At 50.6% G+C, this 13028-nt stretch overlaps 1 protein-coding gene across 2 annotated transcripts in view; it reads right to left on the bottom strand.

Moving 5' to 3' along the window:
- Positions 1-13028, bottom strand: part of CUX2 (cut like homeobox 2) — a 277464-nt gene that overhangs the window by 40696 nt on the left and 223740 nt on the right. The gene's annotated exons all lie outside the window — the stretch shown is intronic.

The raw sequence follows: 13028 nt of genomic DNA, 5'->3' as shown, positions 1-13028 counted from the left end.
AAACTGCTCTGAGGACTGGCCCACGACCTCACTCAGGACTTCCTTCCTTAGGCTTTCACCCAGTTCCCCACTTCTCACTCTCTCCCTATTCTCCTTCACCCAAGGTTCCCTAATAGCATCCTTGCACATATAATCCTTGCAGTGCTTTTCAACGGATCTGGGACAACACACCATCTTTTGTGAACACTTATGGTTGATTAAATGATTTTTTTTTCTGGGGACCAAATATAAACCTGGATATAAGGTGTCTCCAAATGTCCCAACAGCAAAAAAAAAATTGAGGACTGCAGGTCTTTCCACCAGGAATTCTGTCCCTATTGCTGTCAGCTAGCAAGCACTTCCTCTTCCTTCAGATGTAGAGTCCAACCATCTCTTCTTCCACTTGGGGCAGGTGGTTGGTGGAGCATCTTCCAGGTTACAAAGCCAGTCCCTGGGAACCAATCCCACGATGCACCAGCATCCCCTGGAGGCTGGCTTAGATCTAACTTGTTTTCACAGATGAGGAAACTAAGGCTCAGAGAAGCGGTGATTTGCTGAAGCGTGGAGGAGAGACTCAAGTCTGGATCTCTTTCTCTAATGCCACAAAAACTTCCTGTCCCGGTGCTCTGGATATTTCAACCCCAGTAGCCACGTGTAGGAAGGGGCTTCCCTGGTGGCTCAGGGGTAAAGAACATGACTGCTAAGCCAGGAGACATGGGTTCAATCCCTGGGCTGAGAAAATCCCCTGGAGAAGGAAGTGGCAACCCACTCCAGTATTCTTGCCTGGAAAATCCCATGGACAGTGGAGCCTGGCACACTACAGACCATGAGGTCACAAAAGGGTCGGACGCACTTACTGACTAAACAACAACAGCAGCCACATATAGGTAGGTATTCATGGGGCCCCAAGAAAGCCAGGGCCTCTTCGCTTCAGGCCAAGGGGCCTGGTCTGTTCCACAGTGTTTTCTAATGCCCAAGAGCCCTCTCTCTTTCTGGTTCCTCCTCTGGGATCTCCCACTAGCATCTGCTTGGCCACTACTCTCTGCTGGTGTGGACCCTGGAGTCAGACATCCCTGGTCCAAATCTAATCCATACTTGCCTCTCAGGATTGCTGTGTGACCTTGGCAAGTGGTGTTGCCTCTCTGTGCCTCACCACAAAAGTACCGACCTCATGAGCCTGTGATGAAGATTCATGCAAAGTCCTCAACATGGTACCTGGCCCTTGGTCAGCTCAGAACACATGGAAGCCCTTGCTATTCCCCCTGCCCTTCTGAGTGCCAACAATACTGACCTTCTTCTCTCAGTCCCTCATATGCACCTTCCCATCCCAGAGGCTTTGTACAACCAGGAGCCTTCTGCCCTCCTCTGTCCCTTTCAGCTAGTTGATGCTTACTTGTCTTAGCAATTCGAATGCCAGTTCTTCCAGGAAGCCTTCCCTGACCAGTTAGCTGGTTTTCCGGTATGTGCTCTCCCAGCTGTCTGCACCTCTCTTTCACAGCAGTCGCTGCACTTCCAATTTCAATGATTTACAAGTGCATCTAGTGAATACCCGCTGGACTGCAAACTCCACACAAGGCAGGGCCGGGCCCGCATCTCCTTTTGCTCCGCTGGACCCCTTGCGGGTGAATGATGCCTGATCCACAGTCCAACCCAATAAATATCTGCTGGTGGGAGAAACAGGGTAGAGCTTGTACTCGGGGGCCTTCAGGTCCGGCTGGAACAAGGCCACCTCAGCATTTTCTCCCTCTCCTCCCGCCTGTCTGTCAAGGTGGTGGGAGGCTCGGACAATGGGCGTTTGTGTCGAGGTAAGCAGGTGCACGGGAACGCCGCTGCCGTCTTTCCTCTGTCAGCACTCCCCCCACGCCCCGTCATTAGGCAGGGCCTGCTCAGCGGGGTATGCCATTATGTCTCCCCGGGCTGATGTAATTATACATTGACATAATTAACCCAGCAAGCGCATTAGGCAGGCCAGCTAAAAATTCATCTATAATTATTTGTTGTGTGCATGCTAATGAGTCCATCTGCACTGCCTTTGTACAACACGGACAAATTAATTTACAAGTCTGGATTTTTTAATAAGTTCAAGGAAACGCTTCCTATTGTGTCCTGGTTTTTGAGAAAAGAAGAAACAGGCGACAAGCGCTTGCCAGGGTCAGGGAGGTTAGATAAACACAGAGGCTGCAGCTCCCAGCTCCAGGAGGTGGAACAGATCCAGCTCATGGCTCAGGGGCTGGCTGGCCAGGAGCCTGTCCAAGCCAAAAGACGCCGCTCGGGTGAGAAGGGATGTCATTTACCTCGTTTCCAGGGATCAGAAATGGAGGTTTGTTCTGCTCGGAGGCCCTGTGGTCATTCTTTGTTGCCCGATACTCGCTGTCCAGGGGAAGCTGACCTCAGGTGACCCCGGAGAGGCTCGAGGAGTGTGGGGAGGGCAGTGACACTCTACGGGGCCAGCGGGTTCCCGGGCTCTGTCTCTTTGCCTTCATTTGCCCGTAACAGGGTAGAAAAAAAGTTTAAGTGAAAGTTAATCGCTCAGTTGTGTCTGACTCTTTGCGACCCCATGGACTGTAGCCAACCAGGTTCCTCTGTCCATGGGATTCTCCGGGTAAGAATACTGGGTGACGACACTCTCAGAACCCGAAGTCCAGCACTGGTCTTGAGCCTCAGTTTTCCCACTAAAAAGTGCGAAAATGAAACAGTTTCTGCCTCTCAGAAGTTACTACTGGGAAGACTGAAAACGATTATTGGGAGAGGCAGCATGATTTAAGGACTGCTGGTGTCAGTTCCAGCTCCAAACTGGCCATGTGACCTTTGGACAGTTAGGTAACCTCTCTAAGCCTCTACTTTCTGATCTGTACGATGGGGCTGCAAGGACTGGATGAAAGAATGAGATCTGCACAGTGCCGGGTGGAGACTAGGGCTGGGCACAGAGCGGGCTGCTGTTATTATCCTGAGAGGGGCAGCACACCTGGCCCCATGGTGTTCCAGCAGCAGCGGTCTGTGGCCAAACTCCAGGAGACTGAGGACATGGCGAAGCCTCATATACTCTCGTCAGTGTCTGGGACACTCAGAGTCCAACAGTCCTGCTTTGAACTCCACTCAGGGACTGAACGGAGAAGGCAATGGCACCCCACTCCAGTACTCTTGCCTGGAAAATCCCATGGATGGAGGAGCCTGGAAGGCTGCAGTCCACAGGGTCGCTGAGGGTCGGACACGACTGAGTGACTTCACTTTCACTTTTCACTTTCATGCATTGGAGAAGGAAATGGCGACCCACTCCAGTGTTCTTGCCTGGAGAATCCCAGGGACGGGGGAGCCTCATGGGCTGCCGTCTATGGGGTCGCACAGAGTCGGACACGACTGAAGCGACTTAGCAGCAGCAGCAGGGACTGAAAGGCTCCAGCTTAGAAAGAGTCATCCAAGGAGGGACAATCTGTCCATTGTCCAACCTCCCCCACCCCACAACCCCAGAGCACAGCGGGGAAAAGCAGAGTCCCGTGACTTCCCTGAAGTCTGAAAGTGAGGGGGTGGTAGGGCCAAGATGGGCCTTTGGGCCTCTTCTCCCCACACTGTGCTTCCCCTGGATCCTCGGTTGGAGACAGAAAGTGAGGGCAGGTTCAGATGACAGCCAAAGTCAGGCAGTGGCTGAGTCCTAACAGCCAGACCACTTTACATGGATTAGAATTCATTCCATCTTCACCACAACACTGTTGGTAGGGCTGTTGTGTTCCTAGTCTACAGATGGGGAAACAGGCATGGCGGGGGGCCGGCGGGGTGGCGCGTGGAAATCACTTCCCCAAGGTGAGGCCTGATAAAGGTAGCTGCTGCTATTCCCACTTTTTTAGACAAGGAAATGAAGGCCCGGAGAGGAGATTCTATGTGCCTAAGAACGTTAGATCAGAAGTGGCAGGGGTGGAGTCTGACCAGAGAGCCTGGTGACTCTCAGCAGTGGACCAAGCTGCCCCGAGGTGCGCGACACTGAGAGCTCTGTTCTTGGCCTTGCCGCTGGCTGGCTGGGGGACCTGGGACAAAGCATCTGACTTCTCTGAGCTCCACCTTCAAGTTTCTCTGATGAGTCGACCCCAGGCACACGCTCAATCAGCACCGGATGTCAGCAGATAGGGGGCAAGGTCCTGCCAAGTGAGTGCTCTTGGCCCTGGGCCTATTCCTTGGAGCTGGGATGCTCAGGGTGATTAATAAACAGCTTTCCAGATGAACTTGACACTCGAGCTGTGGATGTTGTGAATCCTCCAAATTCCCACAGCCTCTCACAGATAAAAGAGGGAGGGGGACAGGCTGGGAGGCTGACGGTCAAATCCTGGCTGTGACAGCCTCAGGAAAAGCCACATAGGTCCGCTGAGCCTCAGTTTCGGCGGCAGTAAAACAGGAATAACAACAGGACCTACCGCAGAGGGCTGTTCAGGGATGCATGAGCTCACTGAGCTTCTGGGACAGTGCCTGACCCCTAACAGACTCTAAGTGAGTGTTGCCCTAATTCTATGCCTTGTGGCAGTGTGGGATCAGAGCAAAGCCTCAGCCTGCTCTGATGCAGAAGGCATCTGCAAGCCAGGAAAAGAGCTCTCACCAGAAACCAGCCAGGCTGGCACCTCGATCTTAAGACTTCCAGCCTCCAGAACTGTGAGTAATAAAACCTTGTTGTTTAAGTCACCTGGTTTGTGGTGTTTTCTTACAGCAGCCTGAGCAGACTAGTGTATCCTGCTTTGGGGCTCCCATTAGCTTGGCTATGGACTGTTTCGAGATCTGCTCTGCGGTGTGAGATTCCTCCCACCAACCCTCCTTCCTCTCCCCTCCCTTCCCAGGCATCAAACCAGCATCACCATGTGAAGGCTCTCCTGGCCTTTTCCTCTTCCTCTCCATCCTTCCCAGGCATCTTCCCCTAAAAACCTCTTGCACATCTAATGCCATCTTGGCATCTGTATGCTTCCAGAGGACCAAACCAACATGTGATTACTCTTTCACCTCTCAGAGCCCTCAGTTTCCTGGTCTGTAAAATGGGGATAGTCACAGTGCCTCCCCTGTGAGGTTGCAGCTAGAGTCCAGAGTCTGTGGGTGTGGAGCCCATGCTGAGGTATTGCTTTATGCCACAGTGGTGAGTCTGAAGTGGGCACAGCTCACTTCAGGGGGACCTATGAGTCCATGCACCTGCTTCACTCAGCAAGTTGAGCATGTCTCTGAGGGGGGCACAGTAGTGGCCTTGTCTCTGTGTAGCTTAAGTTCTAGTCAGATAATATGGATGGGGATGGAATAGATCTTCAGAGCATTAGGAAGCGACAAGTTCTAATTTGCCTTTTTGAAAGGCTCATCCAAGTTGCCGCGTGAAAATGGGCTGTAGCGGGAGCTGGACAGGAGACTGCTGCAATAGTCCAGGCCGCAGGATGCTGGGACCAGGATGGCAGCAGGAGAGGCAGGGTGGAGTGCTCAGACTCAAGAGGCAGACAGGAAGAACTGATGGGGTGTGGTGTTCTAGGCGGAATAGTGTTCCCCCAAATTCATGTCCATTCAGCACTTGCGAATGTGACTTTATTTACAAACTGGGTCTGGGACTTCTCTGGTGGGTCCAGTGGCTGAGATTTTGTGTTCCTGGAGTGAATGTGTGGTGGGTACGCAGGTTTGATCCCTGATCAGGGAACTAGATCCCACATGCTGCAACTAAAAGTTTGCATGCCGCAAGGAAGACTGAAGATCCCCCATGCTGCAACTGAGATCTGGTGCAGCCAAATTAAAAAAAAGAAAGAAACAGGGTCTTTGCAGATGAAATCAAGTTAAGATGAGGTCAACTGGATTAGGGCCGACTAATCCAATGACCAGTGTCGTTACAAAAAGAGAGGACACAGAGAGGTGACACGCAGGGAAGGCCCTGAAGACAGAGGCGGAGACTGACATGACGTGTCTGCGAGTCAAGGAGTGCCCAGGCTGGCTGGCCAGCACAGAAGCTAGGAGCGAGGACTGGAACCTATTCTCCCTGTGTGCCTTCTAAAGGAACCAACCCTGCCAGCATCTTGATTTCTGGCCACTGGGCTCCAAAACTGAGAGAATAAGTTTCCACTGCTTTAGACCATCCAGTCTATGGGTAGTCCTAGAAAATGAAGGCATTGTGTGTGCCCTGGAGGCCCGAAGTCCAAAATCAAGGGGTCGGCAGAGCCACGCTTTTCTGATCTGCTCCACACTTTCTCCTAGCTTCTGGTGTTGCTGGCGATCTGAGGCATTTCTCAGTTTGTAGTAGCATCACTTCGATGTCTGCCTGTCATCACCTGGCCCTCTTCTCTGTGTCTCTCTCCTCCTTCTATAAGGACAGCAGTCACATTGTCCTTGTAAGAAGAGAGAGGGGAGCCTGGCAGGCTACAGTGCATAGGGTTGCAGAGTCAGACGCGACTGAAGTGACTGAGCACACACGCATGCCCACTGGATTAGGGTCTCACCCTAAGGACCTTCCCTTATCATGATCACATCTGCAAAGTCTCTAGTCCCAAATAAGGTCACATTCACAGGCACCAGGGGTTAGGACTTCAGTGTACCTTTTGGGGGCACACAATTCAATCCATAACACATGGTAACTGGCTGCTGGATACCAACTGCGAGAGAGCAGGACTAAGGGGTTGCTAGACTCCAAGTTTCCTTGGAAGGAAGTCCTTACTCAAGCCTAACCTACTCCCCTCCTGGTGCACCCATTTCACCAGCCTTCCAGGAAGACAAGCTGCTTCATAAGAGGATGTAAGAGCACGGACCTCTGATTCTCCTGCATGTGCGTCCTCTCCCATTGCTGAGAAACTGGGCTATGGGTCGAGTGTGGTCCCTGCTCTGGAAACCACACAGCAACGGTGATCACGTCTCTCCTCAGGCATACTCCACTCTTGATTTCTTCTCTACAGAATTCCTAGACTTTACGGTGTGTGAGTAAACTCATTTCTTCCCAACGTCCCTATCTGGGAAGATATCCACGGATGCCTGAGCTACGTTGCTGGGGATTGAGTTAGGGAAGAAAAAAAAAATTCCTAGCATTCAGATGACTGGAAGATTCTGCCAAGTTATGCACAGGTGAAATCCTCAGCCGGGGGAGCCAGCACATCCAAGGGCTTCCTGCTTACTTTGTCCGAGCGGTATAAGCTGATGCATCAGCTGTACGTCACTGGCTGCACTTACAAAGTGAAAGAGAGAAATGACAGCAAATCTTAAAAATGTTGGGAAGAGGTTTCTCAGAGAGCCTGATAGTCACAGGGGCCAGGGGGCATTCAGTTTTCACTCCTCACCACCTCCTTTCTGCTTGGGCCTTTCACACAGTAGGTGCTCAATAAATGTGACTTGTTTTGAGCATCTAAATCAGAGGTCATTTGTTACAACAGCGGGAGGAAACTAATACAGTCCCTAATTCAGCCATTTATTCATCAGTTTGCTTATACTGAGCACCTACTACGTATCAGATACCATTTCTTCAGTTGCCAGATATTTCCTGAGCCTCTACTTAGTGCCAGGGTTTCTGAACCCTGGAGATACAGCAGTAACTGTGTGGATCACAATAAACTGGAAAATTCTGAAAGAGATGGGAATACAGACCACCCTGACCTGCCTGGAAACTTGTATGCAGGTCAGGAAGCAACAGTTAGAACTGGACATGGAACAACACACTGGTTCCAAATAGGAAAAGGAGTACGTCAAGGCTGTATATTGTCACCCTGCTTATTTAACTTATATGTAGAGTACATCATGAGAAATGCTGGGCTGGATAAAGCACAAGCTGGAATCAAGATTGCTGGGAGAAATATCAATAACCTCAGATATGCAGATGACACCACCCTTATGGCAGAAAGTGAAGAACTAAAGAGCCTCTTGATGAAAGTGAAAGAGGAGAGTGAAAAAGTTGGCTTAACGCTCAACATTCAGAAAACTACGATTATGGCATCTGGTCCCATCACTTCATGGCAAATAGATGGGGGAACAGTGGCTGACTTTATTTTTCTGGGCTCAAAAGTCACTGCAGGTGGTGATTGCAGCCATGAAATTAAAAGACTCTTACTCCTTGGAAGGAAAGTTATGACCAACCTAGACAGCATATTAAAAAGCAGAGACATTACTTTGCCAACAAAGGTCTGTCTAGTCAAGGCTATGGTTTTTCTAGTGGTCATGTATAGATGTGAGAGTTGGACTATAAAGAAAGATGAGCACAGAAGAATTGATGCTTTTGAACTGTGGTGTTGGAAAAGACTCTTGAGAGTCCCTTGGACTGCAAGGAGATCCAACCAGTCCAAAGGAAGTCAGTCCTGGATGTTCACTGGAAGGACTGATGTTGAAGCTGAAACTCCAATATTTTGGCCACTGATGCGAAGAGCTGACTTATTTGAAAAGATCCTGATGTTGGGAAAGATTGAAGGTGAGAGGAGAAGGGGACAACAGAGGATGAGATGGTTAGATGACATCACCAACTCAATGGACATGAGTTTGGGTAAACTCTGGGAGTTGGTGATGGACAGGGAGGCCTGGTGTGCTGTGGTTCATGGGGTCGCAGAGAGTCGGACACGACTGAACTGCAGTAAGAGGAAATTCCTGCCTTCCTGGGGCTGACATTCTAGAGAGGAGAGATAGACAAAGGACAGGTAAATCAAAGGCTCTAAGGGGGCTGAGAAGGAACACAAAGCAGGGTCAGGAGAGAGCTTGGCCAGAGATGTGCCCGGGGGGCGGGGGGGGGGGGAGGATGTTAATTGAGGCAGCAGGTCCGGGAAGGCTTTATGAAGGTGGAGACATCTGAGCAGAGCCCTGAGGGAAATGAGGAAGCCAGCAGCGGGCTGAGAGAGAAATACCAGGAGAAACAGCCCCCATCAGACAAAGAAAGGGTGGCAGATGGTCCTGACCCATCCCCCCCAAGTTACTGTCCCACAAACACAACTTAGCCTCATCCTCACAGCAACGGACCCATTTTACAGATGAAGATGTGGGGCTTGGAGAGGCTGGCGACGCCTGGGCAATTCTTGGTGCCAGCTTTGCTTCTCCACCCTGTAGGCCGTTCTGGGTGCTGGTGGGTGGTGACTGGGTTCAGAGCTGGCTAGTTTCTGGTCTTCGGCCCCCTAACTTTAGCAACCATTCATTCTGGAGCAGACAGGGCACCCAAATCCAGGAAGCTGGGGTAAAGAGTAGATGAGATGACCACCCAGCATCTTGAGCCAAAAGCTCCAGGGAACTGACATTTCTTCATCCCCGCCCCCACACTGCACCCTGACAAATGCCAGGTACTTTGCATGTATTTATATCTCATTTAATCATCAAAACAACCACAGGAGACATCGCTATCATCCCCACTTCCAAGATAAGAAAACCGCAGCCCAGCAGAGGGAAGCCTCTTGTTGAAAACGGTGGAGCTGGATTTGAACCCCATGTGGCTCAAGAGCCAGATGCTGGGGTCCTCACGTCACTATTTCAGCTGCATCCACCTGCCCCCCTGAAGATTACCAATATGACACTTGTCCTTATGTGATTCAATGTTTTAACTTAAATGTATTTTAAAGGAATATGTATCTCACTATTGTAAACAGATCATTGAATTCTGTGTTATAAACAAGGCGCATTCACCCATAAAAATAAATACAAAGGAAAAACCAAGGGTGTTGTTAATTCTAGTTACACCCCCACTGCCAGCTTGAAGCTGGCTCTTCCATGGTTAAAGGGAAGATTCACAGGTTCTGTAGGCATTTAAGATGTTTTGCACCCGACTGTGACTTTATCTAGAAGGAAGTAGAAAGGCGATACCTGGCGCGCAATGCGTTCACAGTTTATGTTGTGCCGCGTACACCGTGACTGCGCCCTCTGTCGGGTGGCTCTGCCTGGGGAAGCGCTGGGTCCCGCTGACCCCTAGTCTCCAAAGCGACCTGTGCCACTCCTCGTCCGGGGTCTGGCAAGTCTCGTATCTTAGTGTCAGATGTGACACAACATCCCCACAGCACCTCGTCTGGAGCCTAGGAGCCCAGGTTGCTTCCGGGCTCAACACTTCCGCTGAAAACCTTTCAGTAGAGACACGAGGCTGCCCGGAGCCGTGAGCGGGACTTTATTTCCCCCACTTCACTCCTGCAACATACCTTGTCGATACATAGACAAGGGCAGTGGCAGCAAGAATCAAACGGCTTTAGATTCAACCTGAATTAAAAAAGCCCCAAACAGGGGACCCCAAATCAGAAGGGTCTGACTACAAATCCTTTGGATTAATTGAGCACGCTGGCAGACACAGAAGATCAAATATGAACCATCCGAGGTGGCAGGTCCTGACGGGCAGGCGGGGAGGGGGAGCGTCGTCGAGAAGCGGCGTGCCTTTGTCTTACAGCCATCAGCTTGCTCTTTATGCATAAACTGCTTAATAAAATGACTAATTCATTTTGGTTACGTTGGATCTAAACCCCTAGAGAATACTGCCAGTAGATTTATAATATTTTAATCCCACACCAGGCTTTCCAAAGCCACTGTAGGAGGAGACGAACAGAATACCCTCTATTCCATCTTCTACCACTAGCTGATGCTGTTGGTTTTTTGTTTTGTTTTTTTTTAAGTGTCTACGAGGTTGTGGGGGGAGAATGGTGAATCTAGGAAGAGCGGTCTCATTCCTCCCACTGTGTCCATCTGAAGGAAAGTGGCATCAAGAGCTTTTTTAGGCAACGAGAGCCGCAAAAGCTGTCCGAGAGGCTGTTTAGAAACACATATATGCAGAAGTATGCGTGTGCCCCTCCAAAGTCTCTCTGAGACAGAAGCCTTCTCCCATCTGGGCCCCGGCTCCGGGCGCCTGTGTGGGCGGGAGGCTCAGGCTACCAACGGAGGCAGTGAGCCTCCCTTTGATCCTTTAATCCTAACTTTTTGACAGCAGATGAGTTGCCCAGCCCTTGTATGCAAATGGAGGCCAGGGGTCCCGCCACCCTCTTTTCCCTCTACCGCCAGGGCTGGCTGCTTCGAGGTCTCCTGGCTTGAGCATGGACAGAGGGGGCTGGAGTGGGTCTTCCTTCTTGGCGCTGGTAGATGGTGTGATAGTAACACCATGGGCAACAGCAACAGCAGCCACTGGTCTCCTGAGCATTTACTGTGTGCTAGACAGCCAGCTTAGGAATTCACACACTTTACCTCGCTTAATCCTCCCAGAGGCACCAGGAGGTAAGTGTGCATTTCCAGAGGAGAAAACAGAGGCGCAGAGAGGTAGAGCTACTCACTCAAAGGCTACCCAGCTAGGAACCAGCAGAGCTGGGACTCAGACTCATGTCCATTGTAAGAAAAATAAAGTTTCCATAGACTGGGCTGCACAGAAAGTTCCAGGCAGGCAGGCACAGTGTTTTATTTAGCATTTTGGCCCTGGTGCTGGGTAGAGTACCTGGCAAACAGCGGGAGTTCAGTGTTTGCAGAATGAATTGCACAGGGCCACTCCTCTGCGCCAGGCACCGTGTTAAGTGTCCTCTATCCCCACTGAATCCACCCAGTGGGCCTACAATGAGGTGAGAGCATCTGTATTTCACAAGTGGGGAAACTGAGGATCGGAGGAGTCGGGTGTGATATAGGATACAAGATGGCAGAATGGGGAGTGGCCCCAACTCAGTGAGAGGGTGCTGCAGCCTGGAGTCCTGTGAGTGCCCCTCCTGGCATGGCTCTGCCCCCTGAAATTAAGAGTTCTGTGACTCAGTTTCCCCTCAATGAAAGTATAATACCAGCCTTTGGAGCCCTGGGCTGGGAAGACCAGGCATTCTTGTCTATGAGGGTTAACGATCTTCCTCCAGCTGATGCATTTGCACTTCTGCAAGGGGCCCACCCTCTCAGCCTAGAACTTCTCAACCTACAGGCAGCAGAGACCATTAGCTGTTTTTCACTCTCTTTGGATGTCAAATCTCTAATGGTTTTGTCCCAATTCCTTCAATTTTTGGGGGGGCCGCACAATGCGGCATGTGGGATCTCAGTTCCCCAACCAGGGATCGAACTCCTGCCTCCCTGTATTGGGAGCATGGAGTCTTAAGTACTGGACCGCCAGGAAATCCCTTACAGCCCTTTCAATTTTAAAATTAATCCTGCATCAGCGTTTGGAGTCAGGGATGAAGATTCAGTGTTCACTACCTGTCTGCTGTGTGACCCTGGGCAAGTGGCTTGACCTTCTTGAGTCTGCACTGCTTCAGCTGTACAGTAGGGCAGGATGGCAATATGTACCTCCATGGGGGCAGTCGGGATAAATGAACTCCTTTCTGTAAGGGGCTGAGTGCACTGCCTGACACAGAAGAAGCACCCAAGAAACCAACCTGCAACGAGGGTAGCTCATCATTTAAAACCAAATCCAAAGGCTGCTCTCCCTGCAGCATCCCTCCTGGCCTTCCCACCTTGGAGCCCTTTTCCTGCTGGATTTGGCTGTCTGTCTTGGGGTCACATGGTCCCTGCTGGACTCTGAGGGCAGGGTAGGACTCGGGTTTGAGTTTCCACAGGGCTCAGCACACAGTAGATGCTCAGAGAATGAGCTGATGAAAAGCCACAGCTGAAACTCCTGTCATCTCTTCTGAAAGGGCACAGCCATTCACTGAGCGCCCACTGGGTACCAGCATCACGCTGGATGCTCTCCTCTAATCATCTTTCAACCCTTAGCTGTCAGGGGTAGTGAGAGTAAGACGGGAGGCCAGGGCAGGGGGCACTCCTGGCAGAAGAAATGGCAGAAAACAAGGGTGGGGGACAATGCCTTCTGAAGTTAAGTATCATCTTTGGGAAAATCTGTCATCATTAAACTCTGCATTTTTTATGGGTTAAATACTCTTTTATGTTACCTGTCTGTGCTCCCTTGACCCCTAGAGGACCAACTGGGCAGATGTTTGTACTGGGAGGAAGGGAAGGAGGTGAGGGGTGCCAGAGACAATGACGGATCTCTTGTTACATTAAAATCTATTTTGCCTTTATCCGCGAAGGTGGCTTATCCACTAGATGGCAGCAGAGCTAGCCATTTGGGATAGACACAACGCTAAATTCTTAACCTCCCTCAAGACTACTTTCATCAACATATATTTCAGATGCTTCAAAGATTCAAATTTCTAAAAATTCAGATC

This window comes from Bos grunniens, chromosome 17 (assembly GCF_055505025.1).
Source record: "Bos grunniens cultivar Pamir isolate PY7600 chromosome 17, Bosgru_T2T1.0, whole genome shotgun sequence".
NCBI classification, from domain to species: domain Eukaryota; kingdom Metazoa; phylum Chordata; class Mammalia; order Artiodactyla; family Bovidae; genus Bos; species Bos grunniens.
The sequence above is the reverse complement of the archived record's forward strand: the minus strand, read 5'-3'. Positions and strand labels throughout refer to the sequence as shown.